Raw genomic sequence first — 19,013 nt, forward strand, 5'->3', positions numbered from 1 at the left:
TCAAAGTCTCAGGTTTCCCACCTCTGGACTAGATGATGACCAATGTCCCTTCCAACTCTAAATCTATTATCCTAATCTAACACATACACACATACACATATACATACATACCTGAAAATAAGAATTTCCATAATAACATACCCAAAGAGTGATCCCTTCTTAGCCTTTCCTTAGAGATTTCATTTGAGTTGTGAATTCATGGTGCCCGAAAACAGCCTATTCTGATTTTATATAGCTCTGACTCTGAGAGTGTTAGATTTTTGTATCTCCTCTCTGTAACATCTACCTTCTGCTCTAAGTTTTGTCCACTGAGGACAAGCTAAGCAAATGAAGTCTTATCCCTCTGCCACATGAGTCCTCTTCAAATACTTGAACACAGATAATATGCCAATTGCCACCCCATTTTTTTTTCTTTCCTAGGCTTAACATCCCTCATTAATTACAACTGTTGTTCATTTAGTGCCATCTTGAAGTCATCTCTGGTGGCTTTAGGTTTTATTAACATACTTCCTAGAATTTGGATCCCAAAATTGAAAATAGTATTCCAGATGTAGTCTGATCAGAGCAGTGTGCAGGAGGACTATCAGTGCTATTTGTTTTTCCTAATGTAGCTTAGAATTATGTTGTCTTTTCTAGCTATACTGTTCACTTGTATTATCCTAGCAGTCCATTACCTATTCATATGAAATATTGCCTAGTTACACCTCTCCCGTTATGTACTTACATTAATTTCAATAAATTTATTTTTCCAATCATATGTAAAAATACTTTTTAGCATTCATTTAAAAAAAATTATTTCCCAATTTTCTCCCCTCTTCCCTCTACTCCCTCCTCATTTAGAATGTAAGCAGTTTTATATAGGTTATACAGGTACAGTCATGCAAAACATATTTCAATATTAGTCATGCAGTGAAAGAAAACACAGGTAAAAAAATAAGAAAAATAAAGTTTTTTTTTAAATTAATTAACTATTTTTTTAGTTTACAACACTCAGTTCCACAAGTTTTTGAGTTCCAAATTTTCTCCCCCTTCTTCTCCTTTCTCCCCTCCCCCGACCAAGACAGCATGTAATCTGATATAGGTTCTACATGTACCTTCACATTAAACCTATTTTCCCAATAATCAAGTTGTAAAGAACTACAAACAATGAAATGAACCATGAGAAAGATGAAACAAAACCAAAAGAATAAAGTTTTTAGAAAGTATGTTTCAATCTGCATTTAGACTCCATCAGTTCTTTCTCTGGAGGTGAATAGCATTTTCCATCATGAGTCTTTCAGAAATGTCTTAGATTATTGTATGCTGAAAATAGCTGTCATTCACAGCTGATCATTGTACCAGTAATGCTGTTACCGTATGTAGTCTTCTCCTGGTTCTGTTCACTTCACTTTGCATCGGTTCATGTAAGATTTTCCAGGTTTTTCTGAAAGCATTCTGATCATCATTTCTTATGGCACAATAGTAGCCCATCACAATCATAAACCACATATTGTTCAGCCATACCCCAAGTTATAGGCATTCCCTCAGTTTCTAATTCTTTGCCAATGCAAAAAGAGCTGCTATAAATATTTTTGTACATATAGGTCCTTTTCTTCTTTAAAAAAATATCTCTTTGGGATACAAACCTAATAATGTTATGCTGGATCAAAGGGTAGGCATAGTTTTATAGTCTTTTGGACAAAGTTCTGAATTAATTTTTTAGAATGGTTGGATCAGTTCATAACTCTACCAACAATATATTATTGTCCCATCCCCCCCAACATTTGTCATTTTTCTTTTCTGTCATATTATCCAATGTAATACTTATAAGGTGGTACATATCTCAAAGTTGTTTTAATTTGCATTTCTCTAAGAGCATTTTTTATACAACTATCGATAGCTTTGGTTTCTTCATCTGCAAACTGCATGTTCATTTCTTTTGACCATTTATCCATTAGAGAATCACTTATATTCTTATAAATTTGACTCAGTTCTCTATATATTTGAGTAATGAGATCTTTATCAGAGAAACTAGCTGTAAAAAATTTATCCCAGTTTTCAGTTTCCTTCTAATCTTGGCTTCATTGATTTTTGTCTGTGCAAAATCTTTTTAATTTGATGTAATCAAAATTATCCATTTTACATCCCATAATGCTCTCTCTCTCTTATTTGGTCACAAGTTCTTCATTTTATCCATAGATCTGAAAGGAAGACTATTCCATGCTCCCCTAATTTGCGTATGGTATCACCCTTTATGTCTAAATCATGTATTCATTTTGACCTTATCTTGGTATACAATGTGTGATGTTGCTCTCTAACTAGTTTCTGCCAAATTGCTTCTTATTTTCCCAGCAGTTTTTTTCAAAAATGAGTTCTTGTCCTCAAAACTTAGATCTTTGCATTTATCCAATACTAGATTACTATGATCACTTACTACTATGTACTGGGTGCCTAATCTATTCCACTGATCCGCTACTCTTTTTTAGCTAGTACCAAATTGTTTTGATGATTACTGGTCTGTAATACAGTTTGAGATCTGATATAGTTAGGCCACCTTCCTTCACATTTTTTTTCATCAATTACATTGGTATTCTTGACCTTTTTTTTCTTCAAAATGTTAATTTTTTTTTTTAAATCCAAGTATAAGAATTTACACCTACCATAACACAAAACCCACTTTTGTACTTTTGTGAGAGGAAGGGAATGGAACACATACCTTCTCCTTCTAAAAAAGCCCTTAACTCTGGAACCAGACATTCACATTAAGTTCAGTCTTACATGAGTGAGCCTGTTCCCTAAAGAGAAGGATCAGCCTCTTTTTCATGAACCCTATCCAACACTTCTTAAACTGTAGGTCACAACCCCATTTGCAACCCACAGTTTAAAAAGCACCGAAGGGGTCACAAATAGAAAAAGTTTAAGAAGCACTGAACCACTACTACCCTACCTCCAACTCTAGAATCTTGAGAACAATGTTTGATTCATGTCTAGATTCTCATCAAGATGGAGTAGAAAAGTAATCAGGTATAAGGGCAAGCAAAGTGGGACTTTTTACTGTTTTTTTTAAATGTTTCGGAGCACTGAGGCAATCAAGTGCCTTTGATTGAGTCTTGCCTTTGTTTTATATGTGTATATATATATATATATATGTATATATACATATACACACACATATGTATATTATACACATACACACACATATGTACTCTGAGGTTCGCATTTTGTTTGGGGCTCACTCATTGGAAGAATGTTTGTGTGGAGACTATGGGTAGCCGTAACGAATTCCCTGACTTTGAAAACCTAGATGTTGGTGCTTCTTTCTCTGGTAGCTGTGTATGTATTGCTATGGTCAGACAGTTAGAAACCCTGTCTGCTGATTTGCATTTATTTGTTCTGTTTATATAATTTCTGCTTGTAATTTCTGTTCGTGTTTTCTCTGAGGTTCAGGGTGCTGGCTTTTCCCCCTGAAATAAGTGAATGATGTGTGTATGTTTAATAAAAGTAAGATTGTTAACCACTTAAAGTTGCTTTCCTTAGAAAAGCAGATCAAAGATCCTGTGCTAACAACCCTCCTCAATGCTGGTGTTATTGGCCATACACAGCCACATTAGCTGCAAGAGGCATTGTTACACCAGTAACTGTAGGCTGGTTCAGAATAGCTATCTCTTTCCCTCTACACAAAAAGAGATGCAGAAAATTCTCACAAGTGTGCCTTGATACACTTCTCACACTATATAAACCAATGTCCTGAAGATTTACTCACTTGACTGGTGATCCTAGCCTGAACCATCCTTTCAGGAGAGTTCTTAGTCTTGCTCAGTTGACTCTCTACTCTTTTCTAGTTCTAAAAATAATTGGCTTCATGTCTATAACATTATGCATAGAATCTCAGGGAGCTCTCAGAAGCTTGAAACCTGAAGTAGTAAATTTTATAATTCCTATTATACTTTTCTCAGTGGTTGCTACTTTAAACTTTAACATGAGATAGTTTTCGACACCACTGAATAAACATTTCCCCCATTCAACTCAGCACTGCATTGTTTGAAAAGCTCCCTCAACATAAAGGTCTTTAGACAAATCAGGGCATGGTTTTGTGCTCTCTTCTTTCAGTGGTCATTTCCTTTTAGCAGTACTAAAAAGTCTTCATAGAGAAGCTCCTGAAGTTTACTCATCACCAAGTAAAGAATTCAGGAGCTCTAGTTTAAAAAAATCCATCTCTGTATATAACTGTGAGGCACCTATTCTCAGAAAAAGACATCCAAAGCAGAAAAAAGCAACTTGAGGCCTGAAGTCTGTCTCAGATTTGCCTACCAATGTGTGTAGTGAAAGCCACCACAACTACCAGGAGTAAATCTCATTACAGGAAGTCGCAGAAAAATTCCATGCTACACATTCCAGAGAGAGGAAGGGAGAGAGAGCCACAGAAGATGAAGTCACTCCTTTTTAAGAAGTCTATTCTGTGGGTGACTAGGTGGTACAATGGATAGCGTGCTAGTCCTGAAGTCATGAAGATTCATCCTCCAGATTTCAAATCTGGCCTCAGATGATTACTAGTTTTGTGACCCTGGGCAAGTCACTTAATCCTGTTTGTCTCAGTTTTCTTATCTCTAAAATGAACTGGAAAAGGAAAGGGAAAAACCACTCCAGTATCTTTGCTAAGAAAACCCCAAATGGTGTCACAAAGAATTCCACATGACTGAAAACAACTAAAAAACAACTACAACAATTCTGTGTGGCTCTTTCTGCCTCAGTGGTCAATCCTATCTGGTGTCCTTTTGATATAGCCTCCTTCTTACTGCCTTTATGGAGGTGAAAAAATTGTGTCTTTCCAAAACACAAAGCCTTGGGATGGTCCAGGGCAAATATTCCACTAGAGGAGGCTCAGCTATAGGGATGCTTCATGGGATTTACTCTATCCACAACTGATAATGACAGCGAGAGCAAGAGCTGGAAATTTCTTAATTACACTCATCACACATCTATCCCTAAAATATAGAGTCATTCAGTGGAAAGAACAAAGTATTTAGAATTAGAGAAACAGAATCTGTATCCTAGCTCTTCTACTTATTACCTGTGTGACTCTGGGTAAATCGCTTCACCTTACTATGCTTCAGTTTCTTCATTTACAGAATAATGGGTTTGGAATAGATGCCTTCTGAGGTCCCTCCCAAGTATAAATCTATGATCCTAAATTTAATTTTTTTCTATGGATAACCTATTGAGAACTTTTTGGATCCTTACTCTTTAAATCAATATGTTAACTATCACTTACAGCTTTGAGCAATCCTCTGATTATATGATTATGCTACCTGGGCTTTTATCCAACATATTGCTAAAAATGCTAAGCAGCAGTAGGATAAAGACTGATTCTTGGAATGATGTATTAGAGACTTCCCTCCAAGTTGGCATTGAGTCTTTAATGTTTCCTCATTTGGTATAGTTATTCAATGACTTTTGAATTGAACTAACTTTATCTTTTACTATCACATAGTTTAGGTATCTCCACTTTGTCCATAAGATATACTATAAAAGATTTTCTTGAATATGTTGTTGAAACTTAGGTGAACTATATCTATGGCATCTTCCTGATCCAATGAACCAGTTTTTTTTTTTCCCTCTATGAAGTGTGCTAACAGCCAGGAATGACACAAAATAATTATTTGGTTGTCCCTCTATTTCCTCATGGAACTTCATTTAGGACAGGGTTTCTTAATTTGTAGATGATTAACTTTTAAAAAATATATTTTATGACTATATTTCAATATAATTGGGTTCCTTTATCAGTCTATTTATTTTACTTTGTGCTCCTAAAAGTATTTTGCCATATATGTTGGGGAGGCAGAGTGAAGTTGGCAGAGAAAAGGCAGGGACTTGCCTAAGCTTTTCTTTAAATCTCTCCAAATACCTTTAAAAATAACTGTAAACAAATTCCAGAGCTGGAGAACTCACAAAAGGATGAAGTGAAACACATTTCTAACCCAAGACAACTTAGAAGGTCAGCAGGAAAGGTATGTTGCACCAGGGTGAGAGAGGAGTGCAGTGTAGTGTGGGCCAGTGCTGACTGAACCCCAGCAAACCTGGAGCAGGCCTCAGGCAACTGCATCACTGGCATCAGTGGTGGTTTCCAGACTGTTTAACCCACAGATGCCAAAGACAGCTTAGAAGGTCAGCAGGAAAGGTTTGTCTCACCTGGATGAGGGTGGAGTGTAGTCCAACACAGGATGCACCAGCACAGCCCTTGCAAAGACAAACCAGAAGCAGGCTTTGGGAGTGACTGAATCAGCAGCAACAGGGCTGCTTCCAGAGATCTCAGTCCACAGACAGTAAAGGGGTCAAACAACTAGTTAAAAGGATATTACAGGGGTATTTTTGTTAGCACAGAAGTGGGATTATATTGCTTTGCTCATAATTGGATGCAGATCAAAGTGCTGGGTGACAGTCCCAGGGTGAGGAGGAACACTAGCATGGCAGAACTTACAGCCACAGTAGAGGTTGGGGGTGGGGTTCATAGTTCCAGGGCAGAAAAGAGTGCTTGTGGTCACTCACAGACCAAAGCATAGGCCAGGAGTGTAGTGAACACCCCTTCTTAGATCATATCATCTTGGAAGAACTGAAAACTTACAGATCCCTAGAAGCATTTCTGAAAACAGTGGCACAAAACCCATGAAGCTTGGAAAAATGCAGAGCCCTACTTTAACAAAGAGTTAAAAGTCAAGTAATAGGCTGGGAAAATGAGCAAACAACCAAAAAACTCTGACTATAGAAAGTTACTATGGTGACAAGAAAGATCAAAACACACACTCAGAAAAAGGCAACAAATTCCTCCCTCTAAAGCCTCCAAGAAAAATATGAATTGGTCTCAGGCCATGGAAGAGCTCAAAAAGGATTTTGTAAATCAAGTAAAAGAGGTAGAGAAAAAACTGGGAAGAGAAATGAGAGTGATGCAAGAAAATCATGAAAAACAAGTCACCAGCTTGGTAAAGGAGACACACAAATAAATGCTGAAGAAAATATCACTTTAAAAAACACACTAGGCCAAATGGTAAAAGAGATCCAAAAAGCAAATGAGGAGAAGAATGCCTTAAAAAGCAGAATTGGCCAAATGGAAAAGGAGGTCCTAAAGCTCACTGAAGAAAATAATTCCTTAAAATTTAGAATGGGGTAAATGGAAGCTAAGATAGATCCAGGAGAGAGAATTTAAAAATTATTGGACTACCTGAAAGTAATGCTCATAAAAACATCCAAGATTTCATCTTTCAAGAAATTATAAAACAAAATAGCCCTGATATTCTGGAGCCATAGGGTAAAGTAGAAATTGAAAGAATCCACCAGTCACCTCCTGAAAGAGATCCCAAAATGAAAACTTTCAGGAATATTATAGCTGAACTCCAGAGTTCCCAGGTCAAGGAGAAAATATTGCAAGCAGCCAGAAAGAAACAATTAAAGGATCATGGAGCCACAGTCAGAATAACATAAGATTTAACAGCTCCTACCTTAAAGAATTGGAGGGCTTGTAATATGATATTTTGGATGGCAAAGGAGCTAGAATTACAACCAAGAATCACTTACCCAGCAAAACTGAGTACAATCCTTCAGGGAGAAAAATGGATATTCAATATGATAGAGCACTTTCAAGCATTCTTGATGAAAAGACCAGAGCTGAATAGAAAATTTGACTTTCAATTACAAGACTCAAAAGAAACATAAACAGGTAAACAGGAAAGGGAAATCATAAGGGACTTAAGTTTAAACTGTTTGTACTCCTACATGGGAAGATGATATTTGTAACTCATAAGACCTTTCTCATTATTAGGGTAGTTAGGAGTATATGTAGACAGAGGGCACAGGTATGAGTTGAATATGAAGGGATGATATCTAAAAAATAAAATTAAGGGGTGAGAGAGAGAAAGGGAGAGGTAGAATGGGGTAAATTATCTCAATTAACAGAGGCAAGAAAAAGCTTTAATAATGGAAGGGAACAAGAGGGAGGTAATAAGGTAAACATTATTCTCCTCAGAATTGGTTCAAAGAGGGTATAACATACATACTCGATTGGGTATAAAAATCTATTTTACCCTACAGGAAAGTAGGAGGGGAAGAGGATAAGAGAAGAGAGATAGAAGGGAGAGTAGATTTGGGGAGGGTGTAATCAGAAGCAAATCACTTTTGAGGAGGGATTAGGGTGAAAGGAGAGAGAGAATAAAATAAATGGAGGGGATAAGATGAAGGGAAATACAGTTAGCAATAGAAACTGTGAAAAAAAATTGTGAAATGTTTCTCTGACAAAGGTCTCATTTCTCAAATATATGGAAAACTGAGTGAAATTTATAAAATTTATAAAAATAAGAGCCATTCCTCAATTGATAAGTTATCAAAAGGTATGATCAGTTTTATGATGAAGTAATCAAAGCTTTCTATACTCATATAAAAATACTCTAGCTCACTATTGACCATATGCAAATTCAAATAATTCTGAGATACTACCTCATACCTATTAGATTGGCTAATAGGACAGAAAAGGTACATGACAAATGTTGGAGGGGATGTGGGGAAAATGACACATTAATGCATTGTTGGTGGAGTTGGGAACTGATTCAAGCATTCTGTAGAGCAATTAGGAACTTTGCCCAGAGGGCTATAAAACCTTGCATACCCTTTGACCTAGCAATACCTCTAGTAGGTCTGTATCCCAAAAGAGAGAAAAAACAAAAAAAGGAAAAGGACTTTTTCTGGGAACAAAGAATTGGAAATTGAGGGGATGCACATCAGTTGGGGATTGGCTGAACAAGTGGTGGTATGTGATTATGATGGAATAGTATTGTGCTATAGGAAATGATGAGCAGGATGCTCTCAGAAAAGACTGAAAAGATTTCCATGGACTGATGCAAAGTGAAATATACTGTGTACAAAGTAACACCAATATTGTAAGATGGTCAGCTGCAAATGACTTAGCTGTTCTCAGCAATACAGTGATCCAAGACAACTCTGAATGACTCATGAAAAATGCTATCCATCCCCCAAGAAGTAACTGATGGTGCTGAAATAGTTTGAAGAATATTTTTTAAGCTTTATTTTTCTTGAGTTTTTTAAACTATATTTTCTATCACAGCATGACTAGTGTGGATATATTTTGCATGACTACACATATATAACCTAGATCAAATTGCTTGCCTTCTCTATGGTGGGGGGAGGGAGGAGGAGGGGGACAGGAAAGGAGAGAATTTGGAACTAAAGGTTTTAAAAAACGAATGTTAAAAATTATTTTTACATGTAACTGGAGAAAAATACAATGCTAAAAAAAGTATTCTGAGAATGGGTTCACAGGCTTTACCAGCATGCCAAAAAAGGTTAAGAAACCCTGGTCTAGAACATATATATGTAAACACATTATTAGATTCTGACTAAGAATAAGGAAAAGCCTCCTTACAGTTTAAGTTGTCCAAACATAAATTGAGTTTCCTTAATCAATCAATAAATATTATTAGTTGCCTACTAGTGTCAGACACTGTGCTAAACACCGGGAATAAAAGTACAAAAAAGAAAGGGAGTTAATGCCCTCAAAGAGTTTACAATATAATATTATCATTCAATCTTTCAGTAATGTCCAACTCTTCATGACCCCATTTGAGGTTTTCTTGGCGAAGATACTGGAATAGTTTGCCATTTTGTTCTCCAGCTTATTTTACAGATGAGGGAACTGAAGCAAACTCAGTGCTCTATTCACTGCACCACCTAGCTGAGAAAAGACAAAACATAAAAGGAAGCTGAAAGGGCAACTGGAAGAAAAAGCACCTGTTGTGGGGTTATGATGGAGAAGTCAGTCAGAGAAGACCCAGGGTAGTGTGGACATCTCCCATGAGGAGATGTCTGAAATGAAATCTCTTTAATTGGGGGTTTGGAGTTCATGGTCCCACCCAACAACCAGAGAGGCAGAGGGTAGTCATGATATGGTTGATGAGATATTAAAGGATGATGAGGTTATCCCAATAATGAGCTTCCTGGAGCATGGTGGAGAAATCAGAAAAGAATAAAGGTCTTCACTCAGATTATAAAACTATTTTTCGGGAAATTTATAAAGGTTATTCCTCTTCATCTATGTGTTTTCTGTTCTATGAATTGTAAAACACAATAATTTTTTTAAAAAAATGACAATTTAATGGCTACCCTTTCCCCAAGGAGTGATCAGTGATAGAAGAGTTACAATGGCCCACGTAAAGGAAAAATAATTTCTCACTGGGGGTAGAGGTGGTATCAAAGAAAGCTTCCCAAAGTTGCTTCCTAAAATTAGAGGCATTTGATGTGCATCTTGAAGAAAGTGAAGGATTCCAAGAGGTGGGGATGAAGGTAGAGTGGAGAAGGGAATAACATCCAAAGTATTTGCAAAGAAATAAAGATGGGAAAGCATGGGTTGTGTCTAAATTAAGCATAAACTGGTTTAGAAATTGTCAGTTCTTAATTTATTTTATTCAATAGTCATGGAAATTATCAAAAGAAATAATTTGCATTTGTGATTGCTATAATTCACATGAACATTTTATTTCTTTGGGCATCCTGAGACAAAAAGTATCATCTGTACATTTATTTTGGACTAGATTTTTACTACTTGTTATAAGTATGTTGTTTTCTTTATATAACTTGTGGTCTAGAATAGCTCTGAGGTCATATGGAACTAAACCGAATCTTGGAAGATTCTCCCCCCAAAAAATATTGTTTGATTAATGCCCCAAGCCAAGAATTTCCATAGGATTTTATTCCTTATAATTGTCATGTGGGTATTCTCAGTTCTCTTGCAATCACCCAGCTAATAAGTCATGGATCATAGAGCAAGCTTATTACACACATACACACGCACAAGTGCACACACACACACACACACACACACAATGTGTGTGTGAGACATTCTCATGGCCTTAGGGCATCTACCAAATCTAAAGGGTCTGAAATTTGCCTTTTGGCAACCAGGAAGGTATGTCAATATGGCCTTAATCTACCATGAATTGCACCAAGAAACATGGAACTTAATCCTCTGTCAATAAAGTACTAGGGATAGTTTTATTCTCTTTCAAGAAAAAAAAAAAAAACTACTCTCACCCACATGGTAATAGAGGCAGCTAAGGGACACAATGGAAAGAGTGCCCAACCTTGAGTCAGAAAGAACAGAGTTCAAATTCTGTTCCAGACATTTACTAACTGTGTGACCCTGGGCAAGTTACTTAATTTCTGTTTGTCTCGGTTTCTTCAACTGTGAAGTGGGGATTATAACAACACCTGCTTCTCAAGATTGTTACAAGGATCAAATGAGATAATATTTGCAAAACATTTAGCATAGCACAGGCACATAGTAGGCATTATATAAATGTTTCTTTCTTTCCTTTCCCTAATAGAAGGTGGAATCCTGGATTAACTACCAGACAATATTATCATATCTTACCACTTGGTGGCAAGGTTGTAAGGATCTTCTAAAGGACTTCTCCATCGCATAAATGATTTTTGGGCTTTTATCTGACAATCCTTATTTCCTTGATATGAAGAACCTGGCATATGCAGTACTAAGATAAAGGGGGGAAAGTAATTTTTTTTGAAAAAAAAAGGAAAAACAAGACAATACAGAAGAATAATTTTAAAAAAGAACAATACAAAGCTGATTTTAATGCCTACCCCCTCCCTAAGGAATGAATAAAAACAGAAAAATGTAGAGGATAATAAAGGCCAGACACATGACTTTGGGGCTATTTGCAACTTTTTTGTTAGGCAGTCTCATAGGCAGATCAGCTGAGAAGGCACACAAAAGGCCCCCTCGGGCAGCCATGCAAACCTTTAGGAAGACAAGAAACAAACTTTACCCAATCCTGCCCCTTGAGGTGAGCAGTGCAACCCTTAAAAGGCTGCTCAGATACCCAGGGCACTACCAAATCCTACGGCTGCTTCCAGTGAGAAGACCCTATGGCCTGGGCCACCTGTGTGCAGAGTTGTGACTACAGCTCCCAATGTACCTGCACCTGCTGCTTCATTACTTGCCTGTCATCACCAAACTTTGAGATAGGTAAAAATGGTAAAATGGTATGGGTGATGTGTTTTTGATTCATGTTTAAATTGGATTTAAGTGAGGCAGAGTTGCCTAAAGTCTTCATCCTCACTCTCCTCCATCATAGTCATCACAGTCCAGTGGCAGGATAGATCAAAATGACTGGTGATGACTTGAGATACAGTGGATGACCTTGGCGTCTTCGATATCTAAACAAGCTCTAAGTGTTCCACAGCACCTGATTCAGCTGCCTTCATGGACATTGGAACAACTTATTCTCACCTACTCATTCCCCCAGGAGAAGTCTTCACATGTTTGGGGTAGACATCCCCCTAACTCACCAATGGGTGTAAGACCCCTCAGTTTCCTTCAACCTGGTTTATTCTGTTTGCTGAAATGGTTTACCAGGGTATGGCCACTATGCATGCTACAGCTGCTTGGAGCCATAGGTAAGAGTTAAGTGGATCAGGTGGACACCAAAGGTGGAAAGCAGCCCTGAAAAGGGCTCAGCATCCCTCACACAAGAGGTATTAGTCTTCCCTGAACATGTACTATACCCCATCTTCTTGTACTAGAAACACTGGAGAAATTAAGAAAATTGCTGACAACTGATTATGATCATTATGAAAGAACCTTACTAGGTGGAGTGTCAAAATTTAGGAGAAACAGTAAATAAGGACCAGTCACTACAACAATTTGAATGAGAGCTTTTTCTGGGAGTTTTAAAAATAATACTTCATTAGTTTTCCCTGTCCATTTAAAATCCTGCATTCGACAGCAATGGTCTTTCCAAATGAATGAAGATATCATGAATCAGTGTCCATTCCAGACAAAGGAAAAGAAGGAAACCCATTTAAGAGTCTTATGTATCCAAATGAATTGTTAAAGATATTTACTGCTATGATAGGTCTCAAAAAAGGGTTGAAACAAAGGAGTTCAGCAAATCTTCAATTCCATATGCAGCCTGGGGGCTGGAAACAGAGAGGGAAAGATAATATTGCAGTTCCTCCAAAGATGAATTCACAGCTTTTGTGCTGAAAAAGTCCAATCTCTGATGTGTATTAAGGATACTCTCTTTTGCTTACTGCCAGGGTGGCAGGGAATCAACCAAATCAATATTTTTACAGTTTTGATCATTATAAGTGGTTGAAGCAGAAGACGAAAAGGGAAGTAGATGGAGAATCTGAATCATCTATGGCTCACTTTGGGACTGTTCTCATTGAGATAAAAGCCTGCTGTTCTTGGCCTTGGCTGAACTTTTGAGAAACTCTCCACTGCAAAGATGGTCAAGTGCTCATGCAACGCACAAAGGTGTCAAAGTTTGTTTTTGTCTTGAATTTGCAATTTAACTCAACTCCTCTGAGCCCATCTCCAACTTGTATCACATGTTATAGGTATAATGAACAGGTTAACATTCTCTAAGAGTCTTTCTTTGGGTGTCTTATACATTGGTCTGTCTTGTATCAACGAACTAGGCTAGCAAACAATAGCCTAGGACTAGATTTGGCCATAGTAGGCTGACATTTTAAGGAAATGAGTTTAGCATATAGTTCACAAAAATAATTAGTTTCTTTCCCTCCCCACCTCAACTACATAGGAACACTAAATAGGCCATCTTCTTCTCTCCTACAATCTCCTTGGAAGTAGCCTCTTAGGATCCCAACATCTCCACATAGGATTCAAGGTACATTTCATATGCCAATCACAGGCATAAAAAACTGCTTTTTAAGAGCAGTACTGTCGGGCAGCTGCTGGCCAAAGTTCATATTTCATCTATACTCTGAAACCAGTTTAACTAAGCCGAAATACAAAAAGAATTTTCTAGGTAGATTACCTAAGGTAACAGGGCACATCATGTTATTCATTGATTTCTTCCTTGGCTTCTCCACAAACGTTTTCTTTCTTAAAAAGAAAGATGACAATGTTTGAGAAGGGTAATAAAATCAAATGGCTTATTCAGTAGATGTTTTTACTTGTCAGTATTTTAGGGATTCTAACAGCATCTTTAATTCAGGAGTCCTCCTGTAGTACCTTGCATTTATCTCCAAAAGTTTCTAACCACATTTCCTGCAGTGCAAAGTAACTTAAATGTTAAAGACTTGATCTGGCCCTATGATAGAACTATACCTCTCATGCGTTGGGTGTGTGGGGAAGTGACTAGGGTATGGAGACCCTTTACTACATGTTTCTAAAATGGCTGTCCTTATTTTCAAGATTTTTCCTCTGGATTCCAGGTACTTATAGCAAAGACATTATCATCTTCTCTAAGTGAAGTGCTGGCAATCATCGAAAGAACCATCATCTGTCTTAGATAATAGCAATTTAACCACATGGTGAAATACTGTTGTCACTTGATGCATTCTGATGGGGAGATAGTAACTGATGTTTTATTCCTCCCATGAATTTTAATGGGAAAATAAACTATTAGGGCCCAAACTGACTACAGTATATTTAGATGACACTGGAAAAATAGTGCATTAAAAATTGACAGGTACTTTCTTTCTTGTTTTATTAAAATGTGGCATTTTCTCATAGATTACAGAATTCTTAATAAATTGTAAAGGTACCTGATGCCTCCATTTCCCAGATGGTGAAGATCTATCTACCTGTCAGAGTATATCAGAAGACATAAAGCTTACGTGAAAAATCCCCAAAGACAATCATTGAGATCCTCTCCTCAAAATCACCTTTGTATGTATTTTTATAGATGCTCTGGGTTTTGTAGAAATGACATAGTCAAAAAGACTGCAGTATATAATCTTCCCATAAAAGTGCCTGGAATACAATCAGTGCTTAATAAATATTTGTTGGTTGATTACAGATGATGCAGAACCCCAACCTTTATTCTACGACTCGGTTTTATGGCATACGTCTTCTGAATATCATGCTGTGTGCTTCATATAACCAATGGGATCCAGCACGTAAATGAATACTATGTTGGTGCTGGTGCTAGGCAGACTAGTTAGAGATTAAGAAACCTGTATTTGGATCCAAAAAGATTTGGGTCCCATCCAAAATCCCACCTTGGTTACTTACCAGCTGTGCAACCCTGAGCAATTCCCTTAACTTCTCTCAGTCTTAGTTTCTTGCTTTGTAAAATGGGGATAACCATATTTATCATAGGAAGGGAGCTTAACATCTTTCTCTTCCAGCACATAAAGGAATCCCCAATATAACAAACATAATAAGTTATCATCAAGAGGAACTCAACTGGTCTTTAGCTAGTCCTTTTTGATAGCTCTCTTTGATGTAGCACATATTCACAAGATGAAAATCAAGTAAGATTACCTATGTATAGCAGTTATATAAAGGTCACTTGGCAATATCATAACCTAATTGGGACAGGCAACTGTTTTACATAATAATTTCTGAATAGAATGTATAATTCTTGAAGGTAAAGAATAAGCTTCATTTTTGTGAAAAAAATTATTTTTTGTTTTCTATTCCAATGCCTGGCACAATGAATTCATCTGAAACTTCCCCAAACAAGAATTGAATTATCCCAGTATGTTTTACAATATTTATATTATTTTTAAATTTATGCCAAGGGATGAAGTCTAGGTCTCTATTTTAGAAATAATCCTGAGAGATTGTATGGAGTCTCTAAAATTATCGGTTTAAGTTCCATTCCACTATATTTTACCCACTCTTAGCCATCAGTACTTGGTGCCTCAGCGGTACCTGATCAATTAAAATCCATTAGTTTATATGAGATATTTATTTCAAGCATATAGCAAGAACAGAAGTACAACTATTTGCTCCAAAATCTGGGACCACACTCTCCCCTGTACTACCTTGTCCTCAGGAAAGAGTGGACTCAGACTTCATACATTTGCCCTACCAAGTTCACTTTCAAATGAAGCACACCTGATGGGTAAATTAGTCCACTTCTCTGCCACGGGCAGAGACCAAGGCCAAGGCCCTGGAAGGCCAGTGGCTTTTGAAAGTACTGATTTGTCGTTCCATCATTTTTCAGTCACATCTAACTCTTCGTGACCCCATCTAGGGTTTTCTTAGCAAAGATAATGGAGTAGTCTGCCATTTCCTTCTACATGAATGTATTTTAGCTCTGACTTAATAGCTTATTAAAAAGCCTCTTCTTTACTATAGTTAGAAAATGGGAATCAGTTACTGAGTGGCAGCTCCTGCTCCAAATTCTACTTGAGAACTGCATCAACCAAAAATCCTCTGCATGTTCTTACATACGGAGCTCATTGACCAGTCCTCTATTACACAATTCAGCTGGTAAGAAAATTATATGTTAGAGAGTTACTCAAGGGACTGAGTGGTTAAATGATGTGTCCATGGGTTACACAGCCAGATTATGTCAGGTGTGGGACTTGAATTCAGGTTTTCTTTACTTTGAGGCCAGTTCTCTGTCCCCTGCATCACACTGCTTTTAATATTAAATTCACACAAAGGGAAAAAGAAAGGTACTGTGATTCATAAAACTCTTGACTAGCTCTGGATATAGAAATGGACAGTTTGTGGCTATGTTTGAATAATCTACCTTTCTAATGTTAATCCTCTAATAGTCCTTTTGTTGCTTCTCTGGCCAACTAGAAACATCCCTGTCTTGAATGGGTTGAATCTGTGCCAGCTCATTCTTTCTGCCTTGGCTGGCTGCAGGGAGGGCTGAGAATCTGTGCCATCTGAGTCCATGGCCAATGAATCATGCGGCTGAGCATCATCAGTGTAGCTATGGCAGCTCATTGCTCAGTAACTCTATCATTTGAGACAGAAATAGAGCAAGGGATTTTCTGGCTTTTCAATTAGAAGAATTAAAAGGGGTATTTGAATAGTTAAGGAGAGCAAAGAGGATAGGAAAGAAACCTTTGCAATGATCTCAAGGTATATCTAACTGCCCATTTTCATGTTAAGAGATAATGCTATTGCATAGTAACAATTTATTTTGTTTTGAAACAACTCATTTTCCTTCCAACTTCCTAAATTATTTATCTCTTGCTTTTCCATCTCCCCAACATTTTGATGGGGTTAGTCTATAATCATTTGACAGGGTTCTGCCTTAAAAAGAGGGATTTGATTAGCAACACAATCGTGGGCAGCCTCCTTAAATTGCCTTCTTGGCCCTCTCTTCTAGCATACATATGATAGTTCCAGTCTTGATCCTGTGATGAAAAGGAGTTTTCTGTGGGATATAAGATTCTTAAGAGCAAAGATAGTTTCATTTTGACCTTTATATCTCCAGCAACTCATACTGTGCCTAGTACATAGGGAAAGGAAACTCATAAATGAGTAATTTCCCTCTAGCATTGCAGGTTGACTCCTGTCTGGCAAATTATACTAAGTCACTGGCTCACAATTACACAGTAAGTGCATATCAAAAATAAGACTTGAACCCATATCTTCCTGGATTTGCAGCTGTCTCTCTACTCCACATTGCTTCTCTGTGGCTGGCCCATAATAGGTGTTTCTTGTTGTGGTTGTTGTCTATACATTTTTGTGAGAGAGATGAGAGGAATTGCTTCTGTCTTTTGGGAGGGTTTGATTGCTCCTTGAAAGTCTGCATCATAGATCATTAAGAAAGAGTGCTGGATTTCAAGGAAGAGGCCCTAGATTACAATCCCAGATCAGTCCGACTACCTGTGTTACTTCTGGCAAATGACATCACTCAGGCATCAGTTTCCTCCACTTTGAAAATGGGTAGCTTGAACTAGATGATCTGTAAGGTCACTTCCAACACTTCATCTCTTATCCTTTGATTTCCTGAGACAAGGACCTAGTAATGTCTCAGAAAAGTGTATTTGGAGTAGTGCCCATCTGATAATAATTAAAAGATTGAGAGAGCCTGGGGATGACATTTGAATGAATCAGTTTTATCTAGATTGCCCACTTATGTCAGGGACTGTTCTGTGATGTGGGAGGACCTTTACTTTTTTGATCAAGCAATAGCAGAATAGGAGTGTTGGAATAATGACCCAAAATATCCCAGAGAAATGTCAAGTAGAAAAATTTGGGAAGTTTTTGAGCCATCTAGTTTGATTGTTGGATAGGATTGTATTAGTTGTCACTTGGATCACTTCTGTATTTCCTGTATATACTTTTTTTTTGTTTTCAATTTTATTGATTTTTTTACATTACATGCAATTACAGATTATTCCCAGTTCATGAGAACTGTCTTGTAATAAAATAAAACAGTCAAGTAAAACTAATATTACTCTATCTAATGTTCATACATTTCACATCTGTAGCACCCCTCTTACCTCCCACACATTTTAAAAAATGAACAGAAATATATTTTTTCTCTTCTACTTCCAGAAATTATTCTAACCCCAGAAAATAAAAAAGAAAAATTATTATAGCAAATATGTATAACCAAGCAAAACAAAATCTCTCAATAGTAGTATGGAAAAAAGTCTCATCACACAGTTTAAATTCATCACTTCTCTGTGGTGGATAGCATGCTTCATAATTAGTTCTCTGAAATCTTGAATGGTCATAGTATTGAACATAATTCTCGAAGCTTTCAAAGGTATTTGTTTTTACAGTGTGTTATTGTGTAAAGTGTTCTCCTAGTTCTGCTCATTTCATTCATCACTTTTTATGAAACTAATATGTTAATTAATATAAAAGTTTATAAATTATTATGTCATGCAAATAAATTGCTTAGGAAAACCATACTTTTAGTGTAAGGTCTTTAGGGAATGGAGCCAGAAGAAAGAAGTCAGGTTTTAATGCCAGAGGACATTTAAATGATGACATCAAGGACTTTCAGGGACTTTGGAGTAGGAAAATTAAGTCATTAGGAGTATTAAGCTTTAGATTTTCCAGGTGCCTAAATAGTTTTTACCCATAGCATTCAATCAGGAATCCATCCTAGGATCAAATCAGTCAGAATTCTCTGTGTCAATTCAGAAAAGCAGCTGATTCCCAGGAATCTGAGGTTTGAAGGCCTATAAACCAGGGTGGGGATCCTTCATGAGCAATAAATCTCCCCCTCAAAAAAGTTTTTGTTTTTGATATGGACAAGTGATCAGAATCTTAGCAT

At 37.1% G+C, this 19,013-nt stretch overlaps 1 protein-coding gene across 3 annotated transcripts in view; it reads left to right on the top strand.

Annotated features, from left to right (window-relative positions):
• The window catches only part of CSMD3 (CUB and Sushi multiple domains 3), a 1,625,828-nt gene that overhangs the window by 770,246 nt on the left and 836,569 nt on the right, over positions 1-19,013 (top strand). The gene's annotated exons all lie outside the window — the stretch shown is intronic.

Source organism: Trichosurus vulpecula, chromosome 1, assembly GCF_011100635.1.
Source record: "Trichosurus vulpecula isolate mTriVul1 chromosome 1, mTriVul1.pri, whole genome shotgun sequence".
Taxonomy (NCBI): Eukaryota; Metazoa; Chordata; class Mammalia; order Diprotodontia; family Phalangeridae; genus Trichosurus; species Trichosurus vulpecula.